Below are 14,975 nucleotides of genomic sequence, written 5' to 3' on the forward strand. Positions count from 1 at the left end.
ATCTCCTTCTTTACTGCCTATACAGACGAAGGTTTGTGACATTGTACAGGGGACAGGGATCAAGACCATCCCCAAGAAAAAGAAATGCAAAAAAGCAAAATGGCTGTCTGAGGAGGCCTTACAAATAGCTGTGAAAAGAAGAGAAGCAAAAAGCAAAGGAGAAAAGGAAAGATATACCCATTTGAATGCAGAGTTCCAAGGAATAGCAAGGAGAGATAAGAAAGCCTTCCTCAGTGATCAGTGCAAAGAAATAGAGGAAAACAACAGAATGGGAAAGACTAGAGATCTGTTCAAGAAAATTAGAGATACCAAGGGGACATTTCATGCAAAGATGGGCTCAATAAAGGACAGAAATGGTATGGACCTAACAGAAGCAGAAGATATTAAGAAGAGGTGACAAGAATACACAGAAGAACTGTACAAAAAAGATCTTCATGACCCAGATAATCACTATGGTGTGATCAGTCATCAGTCATCCAGAGCCAGACATCCTGGAATGCGAAGTCAAGTGGGCCTTAGGAAGCATAACTATGAACAAAGCTAGTAGAGGTGATGGAATTCCAGTTGAGCTATTCCAAATCCTAAAAGATGATGCTGTGAAAGTGCTGCACTCAATATGCCAGCAAATTGGGAAAGCTCAGCAGTGGCCACAGGACTGGAAAAGGTCAGTTTCCATTCCAATCCCAAAGAAAGGCAATGCCAAATAATGCTCAACTACCACACAATTTCACTCATTTCACACGCTAGTAAAGTAATGCTCAAAATTCTGCAAGCCAGGCTTCAGTAATACGTGAACCGTGAACTTCCTGATGTTCAAGCTGGTTTTCGAAAAGGCAGAGGAACCAGAGATCAAATTGCCAACATCCGCTGGATCATCAAAAAAGCAAGAGAGTTCCAGAAAAACATATATTTCTGCTTTATTGACTATGCCAAAGCCTTTGACTGTGTGGATCACAATAAACTGTGGAAAATTATGAAAGAGATGGGAATACCAGACCACCTGACCTGCCTCTTGAGAAATCTGTACACAGGTCAGGAAGCAACAGTTAGAACTGGACATGGAACAACAGACTGGTTCCAAATAGGAAAAGAAGTACATCAAGGCTGTATATTGTCACCCTGCTTATTTAACTTCTATGCAGAGTACACCATGAGAAACACTGGGCTGGACAAAGCCCAAGCTGGAATCAAGATTTCCGGGAGAAATACAATAACCTCAGATATGCAGATGACACTACCCTTATGGCAGAAAGTGAAGAGGAACTAAAAAGCCTCTTAATGAAAGTGAAGAGTGAAAAAGTTGGCTTAAAGCTCAACATTCAGAAAACGAAGATCATGGCATCTGGTCCTATCACTTCATGGCAAATAGATAGGGAAACAGTGGAAACAGTGGCTGACTTTATTTTGGGGGGCTCCAAAATCATTGCAGATGGCGACTGCAGCCATGAAATTAAAAGATGTTTACTCCTTGGAAGGAAAGTTATGACCAACCCAGACAGCATATTAAAAAGCAGAGATACTGCTTTGTCAACAAAGGTCTATCTAGTCAAGGCTATGGTTTTTCCAGTAGTCATGTATGGATGTGAGATTTGGACTGTGAAGAAAGCTAAGCACCGAAGAATTGATGCTTTTGAACTGCTGTTGGAGAAGACTCTTGAGAGTCCCTTGGACTGCAAGGAGATCCAACCAGTCCATCCTAAAGGAGATCATCCCTGGGTGTTCATTAGAAGGACTGATGTTGATGTTTGGCCACCTGATGTGAAGAGCTGACTCATTTGAAAAGACCCTGATGCTAGGAAAGATTGAGGGCAGGAGGAGAAGGGGACAACAGAGGATGAGAAGGTTGGATGGCATCACCAACACGAAGGACATGAGTTTGGGTAAACTCCTGGAGTTCATGATGGACAGGGAGGCCTGGTGTGCTGTGGTTCATGGGGTCACAAAGAGTCGGATATGACTGAGCGACTGAACTGAACTGATGGTCCCCCAAATAACTGGTAAAAATCTTGGAGGAGCTAGGGTCAACTTGCTCACTATTATTTCTCAAGTTCTATCACTGTCCTTAACACATAACAGGAATTCAACATATATTTTTTAAAGGAATGGATGAATGAACCATATTAAAGAAGGTTTGAAAAATGATTTTTTTTAAAAGCAGCTCTAAAAGTCTGTGATACATCAATGCTATTTAGATATGTGTACAATCTCTCCAGGAGATTCCTTTGAAGGGGACAAATACAAAGCTGTTTGCAGATGTCTACAAGTATTTTTGTTTTTTATAGCATCCCCTTCTTCTATTACAAACCTCCACTAAGGTTTAATCTTTAGTGCAGAGAAAAAATAAAAGCCAAACCTAAAAAACAGCAGGGATCATAAATAGCTCTTTATACCTGGGCAGTAGGAAAGGTATTATTTGTGCCTTCCACTCTTCATCCTATCATTTTCCAAAGACAGACAATTGGATTGCCAAAGAGAGTAATTGCCATCCTTCCTCTGGCCCTTCGGATACTGTGAGGGGGTAAGATGGAGGCCCTGGGGGCTCATTTCCCCATCATCCCTTCTATCAACTTCAGTCCTGCCTCTGCTGGCATTCAAATGCAAGACTCAGTGGGCTGCACTGATCATAAGACTTCCACCCAGTGCTCAAATACAAACATGTAGACTACAAACATTGATACAGGGCTTTTTTATGGTGAAGAATACATCCTTTACTACATGATGTTTCTCCAAGTTAAATGAAGTTCCTCCAAACGCAGAGTTTACAACTTAGAAAGAAAGGGTAAGAGTGTAAGTGAAAGAAGAAGAGTTGAGACCCAGGCACCTGAAGGGAAATTGAATCTTGCCAGAAAGTGAGCACATCATTTCAGCATCAAGGAGCAGCAATGCAGTGCTCTCCTCTGCTTCTTCCAAACTCTTTCGATGCCAAGGATTTACATCCACTGGCTCTTTAGAGGCACTGCATCCTAGAAAAAGATTACCAACAGAAAGAGACAAAAGGAGAGGCAAAAGCAAATTTATTTCCTGTCAGCAGAAGCTCTCCTGTCAGCCAAAGTATCCCATCCAACACCTTCTGTGTATGCCTCCGAAGACTGGAAAATGTGATTCTATCAAATTACTTTGAGAATAAGTTGAATTGTATTCACCTGGCAAACCTGATTATCGGTGACTGTATCCGTCAGGCTAAGCCGCAGTCATAACTCAAGGGTTAATGTAACAAACATTAATTCTCACTCACACCAGACGTTTAATGCAGGTCAGGGGCAGGGGAAGTTTGCATCACTTTAGCCCCTAGGCTGGCAGAGGATTCCTCTCCCCACATGCTTCACAACCATCACAGCCAGAAGGAAACACAGCTGCTCAAGCTGCAGCAGGAAGTGGCAGACGTCCCTCCCACTCATGTCTCATTGGCCAAAGTCAGTCACATGGCCACACCTCTCTTCAAAGGGGGTAAAGAAGTCCCATCCTACCATGTGCCTGGGGGGAGGGGAGAACTGAGCTATTTCTGAATGACATTATTTTCAACCACAGTGACCCTCCCTATATTTTCACATGACCTAACCTAAGCCCTTTGCGTGAATACTCTCTTCAGCAGACACCCGTCAAAGCTGAAAATAGCTGTGGGAGGGAATGCACCCATCAAAGCTGAAAAGTGATGACTTGTCTACAGCAGAAGACAACCAAATAGGGACACATCAGAAGGAGTTGAACCGCAAGAGTTGATGCTGAGCAAGGTCATCCTGAGAGTCTTCCCCAAGCAGGTTCTATGGTTCCAAGATGTACAGGGATGCCAACCAACGCACTGTGTTAATTCAGGCCAAAGATAAAGCAAGTAAAACCAAAGTGGAAATTTGGGGGGTACTTTGAATTGAATCAGTGGCACCCCACTCCCGTACTCTTGCTTGGAAAATCCCATGGACGGAGGAGCCTGGTAGGCTGCAATCCATGCGGTCACTAAAAGTTGGACACGACTGAGCGACTTCACTTTCACTTTTCACTTTCATACATTGGAGAAGGAAATGGCAACCCACTCCAGTGTTCTTGCCTGGAGAATCCCAGGGACAGGGGAGCCTGGTGGGCTGCCGTCTATGGGGTTGCACAGAGTCAGACACAACTGAAGTGACTTAGCAGTAGCATAGCATAGCATTGAATTGTCTAGATAAATTATCTTCCATGCTTAGGCACTCAGTCATGTCGGACTCTTTGTGACTTATGAACTGTAGGTCAACAGGTTCCTCTGTCCATGGAATTCTCCAGGCAAGATTACTGGAGTGAGTTGCCATTTCCTTCTCCAGGGAATCTTTCCAACCCAGGGATCGAACCCGAGTCTCCTGCGCTGCAGGCAGATTCTTTGCCAGCTGAGCCACTAGGGAAGCCCATAAGCTATAAAAGAGGAGAAGGTTGCATTGAAACACTAAAAAAGTGATAAAGCGATCTGGAAGGGAAGATCGACATATAGAGGAAAGACTTGAACACATGTGGCCAAGAGAGGACTAGAGCTGAAGGGAAGAAGAGAGACATCAGCAGTGGGAGAGAAATGAGGGAGGAAGAACAGAAAGCAGGGGAGTTTCCCTGGGTTAAGACACAGGAAAGAAGCCAAGACATTCAAAGGGGATGGAGGGATAACTTTTACTGTGCAAGGTACGTTATGAGCCTCCCCTCACAAAGCCTCCTCTGAGCCATCAATGTTTTTCACTATATAACTGTATTTAGAAGGAACTGATGATGTAATCAAATTGACCCCATGGGTCACCATGGAGACCTAAGCTTTCCCAGGTTATCTTGTAACAGCAGGATGGGTAAAATAAGAGAGAAACACAGGTGCAGGAAATCCAATTCTGTTGAAGAAGAGCAAAGAAAGCAAAAGTGTTAGTCACTCAGTCATGTCCGACTCTATGTGAACCCTTGGACTATAGCCCACCAGTCCATGGAATTTTCCAGACAAGAATACTGGAGTGGGTAGCTATTCCCTTCTGCAGGGGATATTCCCAATGCAGGGATTGAATCCCGGTCTCCTGCACTGCAGGCAGATTCTTTACTGTCTGAGCTACCAGGGAAGAAGAGTGATGTAATGGGATGATTTTTCAGAGCCCTTGCGATGGAATGAATGTATTTGCATATGGAAGGATGTGAATCTTTGGAGGCTGGAGGGCAGACTGTGACAGACACACCCCAAGGTAACTCCCAGAGAGTCACACCCAGGTATATCCCCTGCCCCCTGAGTGTGTGTTGAATCTATGACATGCTTCTGCCCCGTAACTCCTCTGCTTCTGTAACATTATATAAGACTCCATCATAGCAGACTGTAGTGAAAAATATTCCTGCTGCCCTTGAACATGTAAGCCACTATGTTGTGAGGGGGCCACGTGACCAGAAACTGTGGGAGCCTCAGGGACCTGAGGGTGGCCCCCGGCTGACCACTAGCAAGAAAGCGGGAACCTCAGTGCTGTGACCACAAAGAACTACATTCTGCCAGTATCTTCATGCTGGGGAAAGATCCTGGGCCCTAGAAAGGAAGAGCACCCAGGCTTGATGAGAGGACTCGGCTAAGCCATGCCTAAACTACTGACCAATGGAGCTGTGAAATAGTAAGTGTGTGTTGTTTTAAGCTCCTAAGTCTGTCATCACTTGTTACGCGGCAATAGTAAACCAATACGAGAAAGTGAAAGTCATGTCCGACTCTTTGCGACCCCATGGACTATACAGTCCATGGAATTCTCCAGGCCAGAATACTGGAGTGGGTAGCCTTTCCCTTCTCCAGGAGATCTTCCCAACCCAGAGATCAAACCCAGGTCTCCCACATTGCAGGCAGATTCTTTACCAGCTTAGCCACAAGGGAAGCCCAAGAATACTGGAGTGGGTAGCCTATTCCTTCTCCAGTAGATCTTCCTGACCCAGGAATCAAACCGGGGTCTCCTGCATTGCAGGCAGATTCTTTACCAACTGAGCTATGAGGGAAGCCTAATGTGAGAGGTGAGCATCAAAAACAGAACATGATCTCATCAAGTGTGAAGAAAAAGGCCCTCCAGGCAGAGGAAATAGCACAGGGGCATGGAAAATCCTGGCTGGTTTGGGCAACTGTTAGTGTAAGCAGATAGGGTATGGGGTCCCTGAAGAAAGAGAACCAGGCATGGCTTTCTTGACATAAGAGAAGCCATTTCTGATCCAAGCTATTTTTTAACTAAGCTTGGCCACAATGGTTTTCCTTGAAGAGGTCTCACTAATTAATGATCTTAAGAGAATAAAGGACTTCCCTGGTGACTCAGATGGTAAAGCATCTGCCTACAATGCGGGAGACCAGGGTTCGATCCCTGGGTCGGGAAGATCCCCTGGAGAAGGAAATGGCAACCCACTCCAGTACTGTTGCTTGGAGAAATCCATGGATGGAGGAACCTGGTGGGCTATAGTCCCTGGGGACTGATCGACTTCACTTTTCACTTTCAAGAGAATAAAAGAATGCAGGAATGTTGCCTGCTATTAGGCAAGAGAAGTAACAATAGAAGAGATAATGTATTTGTTGTAAAGACTCCTAGTTCTCTTTTAATGATATTAACTTCAAGCTCTCCATGACCAGATCAACTGGAACCTAAGGGAAGATGATGTTGACCTTTTCTGACCCTTTAGACATCAGTCAACTAAAGCTTGGATTCTGTCAACTGCCCAAGCCCCTTTGTGAATACGCATGTACCCTTGGTTTGAAATGCCTTCAATTTTGCTGTTCAGGGAGACACTGCTTTGGGAAAGAACCCCAGGGTTCTCCTTACTTGCTGCAAGTAGTAAATCCTTCTTTCTCCCAATCTTTGGCTTGACTGTATCTTTTGGCTCTACACCACCAAGAGGTAAACCTAGTTTTTAGGTAACATGAATAGTCAGGAGTAGCTTGTCTAGAGGAAGGCCAACAGAAAGAATGGGGTACAGTGGGCTACAGAGAGGGGCACGGACAAGACTGTGAAGAAGCTGCTCTTTTTGCCAAAGTGGGTGTTTAGGCTTTATTATCAGGTTATAGGGTGCTCTTAAAAGATACTTTTTAACTCTGTTTTCAGATTTTTAGGAAATCTAAACCTGAAACAAAAGACAAATATGGATCTCAGCTACCCCAATTCCATCATAGCTGACGCTCAGGCTGCTGCCACACTCCACAGAATCACTACTCAATGGAGCAACAACATACGATGAACAATGCACCCAAGTTCCTCCAAGGCAGACAGCAATTTCTTGTTTCTGAGCCCAACATCTAAACTTTACTTACTTTATTACATATATTTATTGAATAACTATTATATGAATCCAGCACTTTTACAGATGCTGGGGGCACAACTGTGATTCTATTAATTCTATTAAGTGACATTATTAATAGTAATCAGTGCTTCAGCTTTCAAGTATCAATTTTTCACTCTAAGCTTTGATAGTTTTTAAGTGCTTTTACATAGAAATTCAAATTTATGACCATGCCCACATTCACTTTTTAAGTGAAATGTACTTCTCTGTGGACAAACATGTTTTATATCACATGACACCCCCACAACATGCAACCCCACCACAGCTGATTGGACCTAGTGTAAGCTCTCGGTTCAAAAGTAGCCAGTTCAGGGACTCCCCCAGTCCAGTGGTTAAGACTCCACACTCCCAATGAAGGGGCCCTGGATTCATTTCCCAGGCAGGGAGCTAGGTCCCACCTACCACAACTAAGAGTTCATGTGCCACAGGTAAAGATTCCGCATGCCGCAATGAAGGTTGAAGCTCCTGCATGTTTCAACGAAGACCAAGCACAGCCAAATAAATATTAAAAAAAAAAAAAAGAGTAAACAATTCATTGGTCACCAATGACAACATTCCCACAAGTTGGACCAAACAGATTATCTCAGGAATTTTAGCTTCAGTTCAGTTCAGTCACTCAGTCATGTCTGACTCTTTGTGACCCCATGAATCACAGCACGCCAGGCCTCCCTGTCCATCACCAACTCCTGGAGTTCACTCAGACTCACGTCCATCGAGTCAGTGATGCCATCCAGCCATCTCATCCTCTGTCGTTCCCTTCTCCTCCTGCCCCCAATCCCTCCCAGCATCAGAGTCTTTTCCAATGAGTCAACTCTTCCCATGAGATGGCCAAAGTACTGGAGTTTCAGCTTCAGCCTCATTCCCTCCAAAGAAATCCCAGGGCTGATCTCCTTCTGAATGGACTGGTTGGATCTCCTTGCAGTCCAAGGGACTCTCAAGAGTCTTCTCCAACACCACAGTTCAAAAGCATCAATTCTTTGACGCTCAGCCTTCTTCACAGTCCAACTCTCACATCCACGAGAATAAAAAAGGGAACAAAAAATTATTCAAATTAGGCAATCATAATGACCGCAAATTATAAAAGTGTTATCAAAAATAGAGTTATAGAGGTATACCACACAGTAAGTTACAAAACCACCATAGTAAGAACATCAGAATGTCCTTGATGGGCATTGTACCAGGACTACTCAGCCTCTATTTTCTGCACCTAATTCACTTGAAGTCACCTATAATTTCTCCTAAATATCCCAATGACCTGATGACAGCTGTGTACATCTCACAGGCTCAGGCCACAGCACCACCAGCTGGTAGGAAAAATGACCGGCAGAGGTAGTGCTGGAATACTTCTAGAGCCAGCCAGGTCAGAGAGTTAGTGTAGCTGTCCCTAGCTAAAGCACATACTTTATCAGTGAGCACCCTACATACTGACCTTTAAGAGGGGTGTTAGTTATATCACAACTAATACTAGAGGTCAAGAAAAGAGGAAGATTATCAAGGACTCCTTTCCGATTTAACCTCAGCTTAAAATGATACTGTATTGCACTGGAATCTCACATTTTACACGACAAGACTGTGGTAAAAGCAAAAAGTTCAAAGTAAACATCTGCCAAATCTATTCATGTTTATTGCAGTTATTCATTAAGAATATTTCCTTAAAAACGAAAAACTTCAGGATGCATGCTCAACCAGAAGGGATGCCAGGATAAGAGATATAAATAAAATAGACTATGCACTGTGGCATCTGATCACCCTAATGGAATGGCAGAGTACAGATCACAATTACGAATTACAGAGCAGATGCCCACAGTGACCCAGAGATATGAGAATGTGTGAGATCGTGGGAACACTGAAAGGGTAGAGAGAGCTACTATTTCCTAGAGTTACACCTTGCTGGATTCTACTATCACTCCATGCATAACCTTATATATAGTTCACCTTCATTTTCCCAAGGTAGCTTGAATATATCTTGATTTAAAAACAAAAGAACCCAATTACCATGGAACATTATATGCAGTAGTTAGAATTGTTTTGGTTACAAGCAACAAACTCGTTAAGGTTAAAAGAGAAAGTATTGGGTCACATAACTGAACAACTCGGCTTCAAACATCTGCATCTAGACCTCACACGACATCAGCAGGACTGGCTTGGCTGCCTCTCAACAGGCTTCACACTGAGGCTTATGACCATGTCTTTCAACAATCCAGGCTCTCTCCTCATGGGCAGAGCAGCTCTAAACCTCCTATCATTACCCCGTGGACAGAGCCTGTATTCTGGCATTCTTTGCCGAGGTCCTGAGATTCACTCCAGTTGGATAAGCTTAGATCACTTCCTCAACTCTGAACTGACTGTGATGTCCAAAGAGATGAGATAAGCTGGTTGCTCTGAACCAGGGGTTACAAAACCACCATAGTAAGAACATTCAGAATGTCCTTGGGACATTCTTGGATCTAAGCCTGATGATCTGAGACAGAGCTGATGTAATATTAGTAGAAATAAGGTACACAATAAATGCAGTGCTCTTGAATCATCCCGAAACCATTTCCTGCTTGCTGGTTCTGTGGACAAATTGTCAACAAAGACAGTTCCTGGTGCCAAAAAGGTTGGGGGACTGCTGCTCTAAGCCACACAGGGCCTTGCTCTGGAACCCCAGGCGGGTTTAATTCTACCTAGCCCTCAGGGGACAGACCCTGGCTAGTCATCCACCAAAGGGATTTCCTTTTCCTCAGGGGCACAGTTTCCCTCGTGAAAAAGTGACTGACTTCTAGCCAATGGATTGGGAGCAAAAATGAAGTTCACCCCCTTCAGGCCTAGCCCATAAAGCCTCCCATGTGTTCCTCAAAGTTGAAAAGTTTTTACGTAACTGAATTAAATATCATTCTGAAATTTTTAACTTCAGTTCAGTTCACTTGCTCAGTCGTGTCCAATTCTTTGCAACCCCATGAATTGCAGCACGCCAGGTCTCCCTCCATCACCAACTTCCGGAGTTCACCTAAACCCATGTCCATTGAGTCGGTGATACCATCCAACCATCTTATCCTCTTTTGTCCCCTTCTCCTCCTGCCCTCAATCTATCCCAGCATCAGGGTCTTTTCAAATGAGTCAGCTTTTGGCATCAGGTGGCCAAAATATTGGAGTTTCAGCTTCAACATCAGTCCTTCCAATGAACACCCAAGACTGATCTCCTTTAGGATGGACTGGTTGGATCTACCTACAGTCCAAGGGACTCTCAAGAGTCTTCTCCAACACCACAGTTCAAAAGCGTCAATTCTTTGGCACTCAGCTTTCTTTATAGTCCAACTCTCACATCCATACATAACCACTGGAAAAACCTTAGCCTTGACTAGACAGACCTTTGTTGACAAACTAACGTCTCTGCTTTTCAATATGCTGTTTAGGTTGGTCATAACATTCCTTATAAGGAGCAAACATCTTTTAATTTGATTCTGAAAATTTTAATTTAAATAATTATAATTCATTAACTCAATTAGAAATTTAGCTTCTTGATTGCATTAGCCATGTATCAAGTGGTCAAAAGCCACATATGGCTAGTGATAGTCTATTGGACAGTAAGGGTCTCTACTTGACAAATTCACCAGATATTCTCCCCCAGATCCTTTACTTTGCTTTGCCTGTGATATTGGGGGAAAAAATGGGGGCTGAATTTCCTATCTAATTCTCTCAATTCTCCTAGTATTTCTTTGTCAGTGCAGAACTGAGCCCAAGTGGCTGATGCTATTTTTTTTTCCATGCCACACGGCTTGTGGTCAATTCCCTGACCATGGATTGAACCTATGCCCTTGGTAGTGAAAATGTGGAGTCCTAACCAATGGAACAAGGGAATTCCCTCTGGTGTTAAATTTTGATCACTGCCCTAAGTATTCAGATCAGAGAATGTAATAAAATCCAGAATAAATTCTAGATCCCTTTTTGTCTATCAATATCTATGCCAATATTCTATCATGATTGTTGTCTCTTGGTATATAATTAAATAGAAGAAAAGAACAATCACCATTAAGGGCATGCTGGGCTTCCCTGGTAGCTCAGTGATGAAGAATCTGCATGCCAATACAAGAGACACGGGTTCCATCCCTGATCCAGGAAGATCCCACATGCTGTGGAGCAACTAAACCCATGTGCCACAAGTACTGAGCCTGTGCTCTAGAACCCGGAAGCTGCACCTACCACATGCCCTAGAGTCAGTGCTCTTCAACATAAGAGAAGCCAACACAACGAGAAGCCCACATACCTCAACTGGAGAGTATTGCCCTCTTGCCACAACTAGAGAAAAGCCCAAGCAGCAACAAAGACCAAGCACAGCCAAAAATAAGAAAAGCCAACACAACGAGAAGCCCACATACCTCAACTGGAGAGTATTCCCCTCTTGCCACAACTAGAGAAAAGCCCAAGCAGCAACAAAGACCAAAAACAGCCAAAAATAAGAAATAAATAAAATAAAAGGACATGCCACATGAGGGGCTTCCCTGGTGGCTCACATGGTAAAGACTTTGCCTGCAATGCAGAAGACCCAGGTTCAATCCCTGGCTCAGGAAGATCCCCTGGAGAAGAGAATGGCTATCCACTCCAGTATTCTCGCCTGAAAAATCCTATGGACAGAGAAGCCCGGCGAGCTACAGTCCATGGGGCCACAAAGAGTCAGACACAACTGAATGACTAACACACACACACACACAAGCCACATAATGTAGTAAAAGGGTGAGCTCACTAGAAGGTAACAGAACTGAGTCTCAATGTCCCCTATAGTACTCAGTCACGTGGTTGTGTCTTACTGTCTGCAACCTCCATGGACTGTAGCTCGCCAGCTCCTCTGTCCATGGGATTTCTCATCTCCTTCACTGGCAGGCAGATTCTTTACCACTGAGTCACTTGGGAAACTCTCGATGTCCCCTATGCAGCCTACCATTTACTCTCAGCTTCAAATCACTGCCCTACCTAAGATGCTGGCGTTATCTCCTCCACCTACAGCACAATAATAACCTTTGACAGTAGAGAGCGCTGTAGGAACACTGGGATAAGGGTAACCTTTTCTGCTGTTGCTTCTTGCTCTTGCAATGTGGGGCTGGAGTCATGACACCAAATGAAGCTCTCCCCTAGCAAACGTAAGTGGAACCTCTGCAGATGGAATCCCAGTGAGTTCTAGGGTGTTCCAGCTAGCTTCCCAGAGGTTTTAAAGGAAACTTCAGCTGCATTCCTGCCCAGCAAATGGATTCCCAGTGAGTTCCATGGGTGCCCCAGCTGGTTTCCTTGCAGTGAGTTCAGCAGCACCCCTCCATAGGTAGCTTCCCGGGAAATTTCATCAGCATCCCAGCAGTTAGTTTCCTGTCAGTCTAGGGCGGTTGGCTCCCTACTGTGGGTATTTCCAGTTTATCAGCCTCAGCCCATAGCCCATAGCTCCAGTCAATTATAGACCAGTGCTGGCCCAGGCAACCTGGTGAAATTCTCTCCCATTCAGTGGGTTATAGCCACATCCTCTCCAATGAGGTCTGAGTCCCTCTCCCCTTCTAAGTTAGTCTTCTCTGGGTATTGTCCCAGAGCCCAAGAGTTATTTTAGAGTTTTTTGCTATCCCCCTTACTAAAATTGCAGTAAATAATTCTTTATATGAAACTTCCTTTTTCAAATTACTATTTGGCTTCCATCTCCTAAGTGGCCCCTACTGATACACCTGTTTTGCCAATCCTTGCCCCACGTGATTTTGGGTAAGACACCTCACTTCTCCAGACTCTGTGAGGCTATTCTAGAAAATAGGAATATGAGATTAGCTCAACGTCAGATGGATACAATCCTTGGGGATCCCTGAAATGCCTCTTGATACCTATTAAGAAGCAACTTCACATTTTCAAGCAATTATAACAACCACTGATTTTTTGGTTAGAGAGAAAACACAAAAACTATTACAGTTCATGTTTTGTCGTAACCTGTGCAAGTTGAGAAATGTCTTGCTTAAGTAAATGGTGAATGAAATTCTGCTACGGTCCCATTTGCAAACCCACTGGTAGCTTTTTCCCCACGTTTAAGATTGTTGAATGGCATGTCTGCCAGTGTGGGTCTCCAGGGACCATGAGTAGCGTGTGTAAGAGGAGCTTCGTGCAAGGCTACAGCTATTTTGAGTTTTCCTGTGCTACCAGGAGGCTTAGCAAGGCAGGTGTCTTCAATTATTCATGCTGACTTCCCTGCAAGACAAACCTTATTCAGGCTCTTAACCTGCCCACCTGGAAGCCCAGTGTTGTGGAAACTCTTTGTGAAGGCAACATGGTATTCTCTGGGCTGAGTGCCTGCTTGGTCCTCAGGTCTCAGGCTTAGGGGGCTCTGCTTTATGGAAATTTCAAACAGAAATTGTCCTAGGGTAAAAACATCATTACGCTTTCAAAAATAGGAGTCATTAGATGCAGAAATTACACTGCTATCAAGTAGAAATCACCAGTCCTGATCCTTAGTGTACAGACTATAGAGAAAAAAAAGCAGAAGGAGAGGATAGAATGGGATGGGCTTAGGGAGAACGGGTTTGAGCACTTAAAAGAAACCAGTAAATAAAAGAATCTCTGCAGGGAATTCCTTGGTGGTACAAGGATTAGGACTCTGCACGCTTTCTCTGAGGGACTGGGTTCAACCCCTGGTCAGGAAACTAAGATCACGCAAGCCATGTGGGTGTGGCACAGTCAAAAAAGAAACCAAAACAACAAAAATCCTGCTGTTAACATAAGAGAGAAAAAGAGAGGGAGATTCAGATCAGAAAACATGAGAGCACCAGGACACCAAGCCCAATCCAAATTCATTTTCAATACAGTTGACCTTTGAACAATGCAAGGGTCAGGGTCGCTGACACCCCGTGCGATCAAAAAATCCATGAATGACTTTGACTTTTGACTGGAAGCCATATTGTAATTTATGTGTATTGTATACTGTACTCTTGCAATAAAGTAAGCTAGAGAAAAGAAAATGGAAAATCATATGTAAGATACACTTACAGGAGTGTACCATATTAACGGATGCCGTAACCCTACATCACCATTTACAGGAAGACTCGTCTGTCAGTACCTACACAAATGTTGTCTTGTATAATACAAACTATGGATGTTATACATATTACTAACACTGGACATCAAAAATTAAAAGATGATGAGAAAAAGAAATTCATATTTATTGTAGGTATTCACGCATTGATAACAGCAATTAGAAGCAATGATAAGCAGCAGCAATACAACTGCTTCATGGCTGTCTAGCCTATACACTAGCGAACCAATGTTATAAAACTTTATGGCATATAATATTACAGTCATATTTCATAGTACAATATTGAAAACATTGTTGCATTTTTGAAAACCACTTACCTGATAGGCTGATACAAATTCTCTCCAATTATGAGAGAGGGAGAAGGGGGATGGAAAAGGAGGAAAGGGAGAAAGGAAAGAAACTGTACTTGTGGCATTCTCAAAGAAATCTTGACGTATATTTTGTTTGGGGAGTTATTTGTTCCAGTCAACGATCAGGGGAACGCCAGCGACTCGGAGAGTTTTCAAGCCACGAGTCGCTTAGTTTTCCATTTCAATGGTGACCTTGCCCTCTCCTCAGTTTATATGTTTTTCATGCACAATTTATTATTCCAGTCAGAAAGCTTTCTCAGAAATGTGGCTTCAAAAGGCAATGAGAAGCACTTTTCATGATTCAATGTCAAAGTGATTTT

The sequence above is a fragment of the Bos indicus genome, chromosome 28 (assembly GCF_029378745.1).
Source record: "Bos indicus isolate NIAB-ARS_2022 breed Sahiwal x Tharparkar chromosome 28, NIAB-ARS_B.indTharparkar_mat_pri_1.0, whole genome shotgun sequence".
Taxonomy (NCBI): domain Eukaryota; kingdom Metazoa; phylum Chordata; class Mammalia; order Artiodactyla; family Bovidae; genus Bos; species Bos indicus.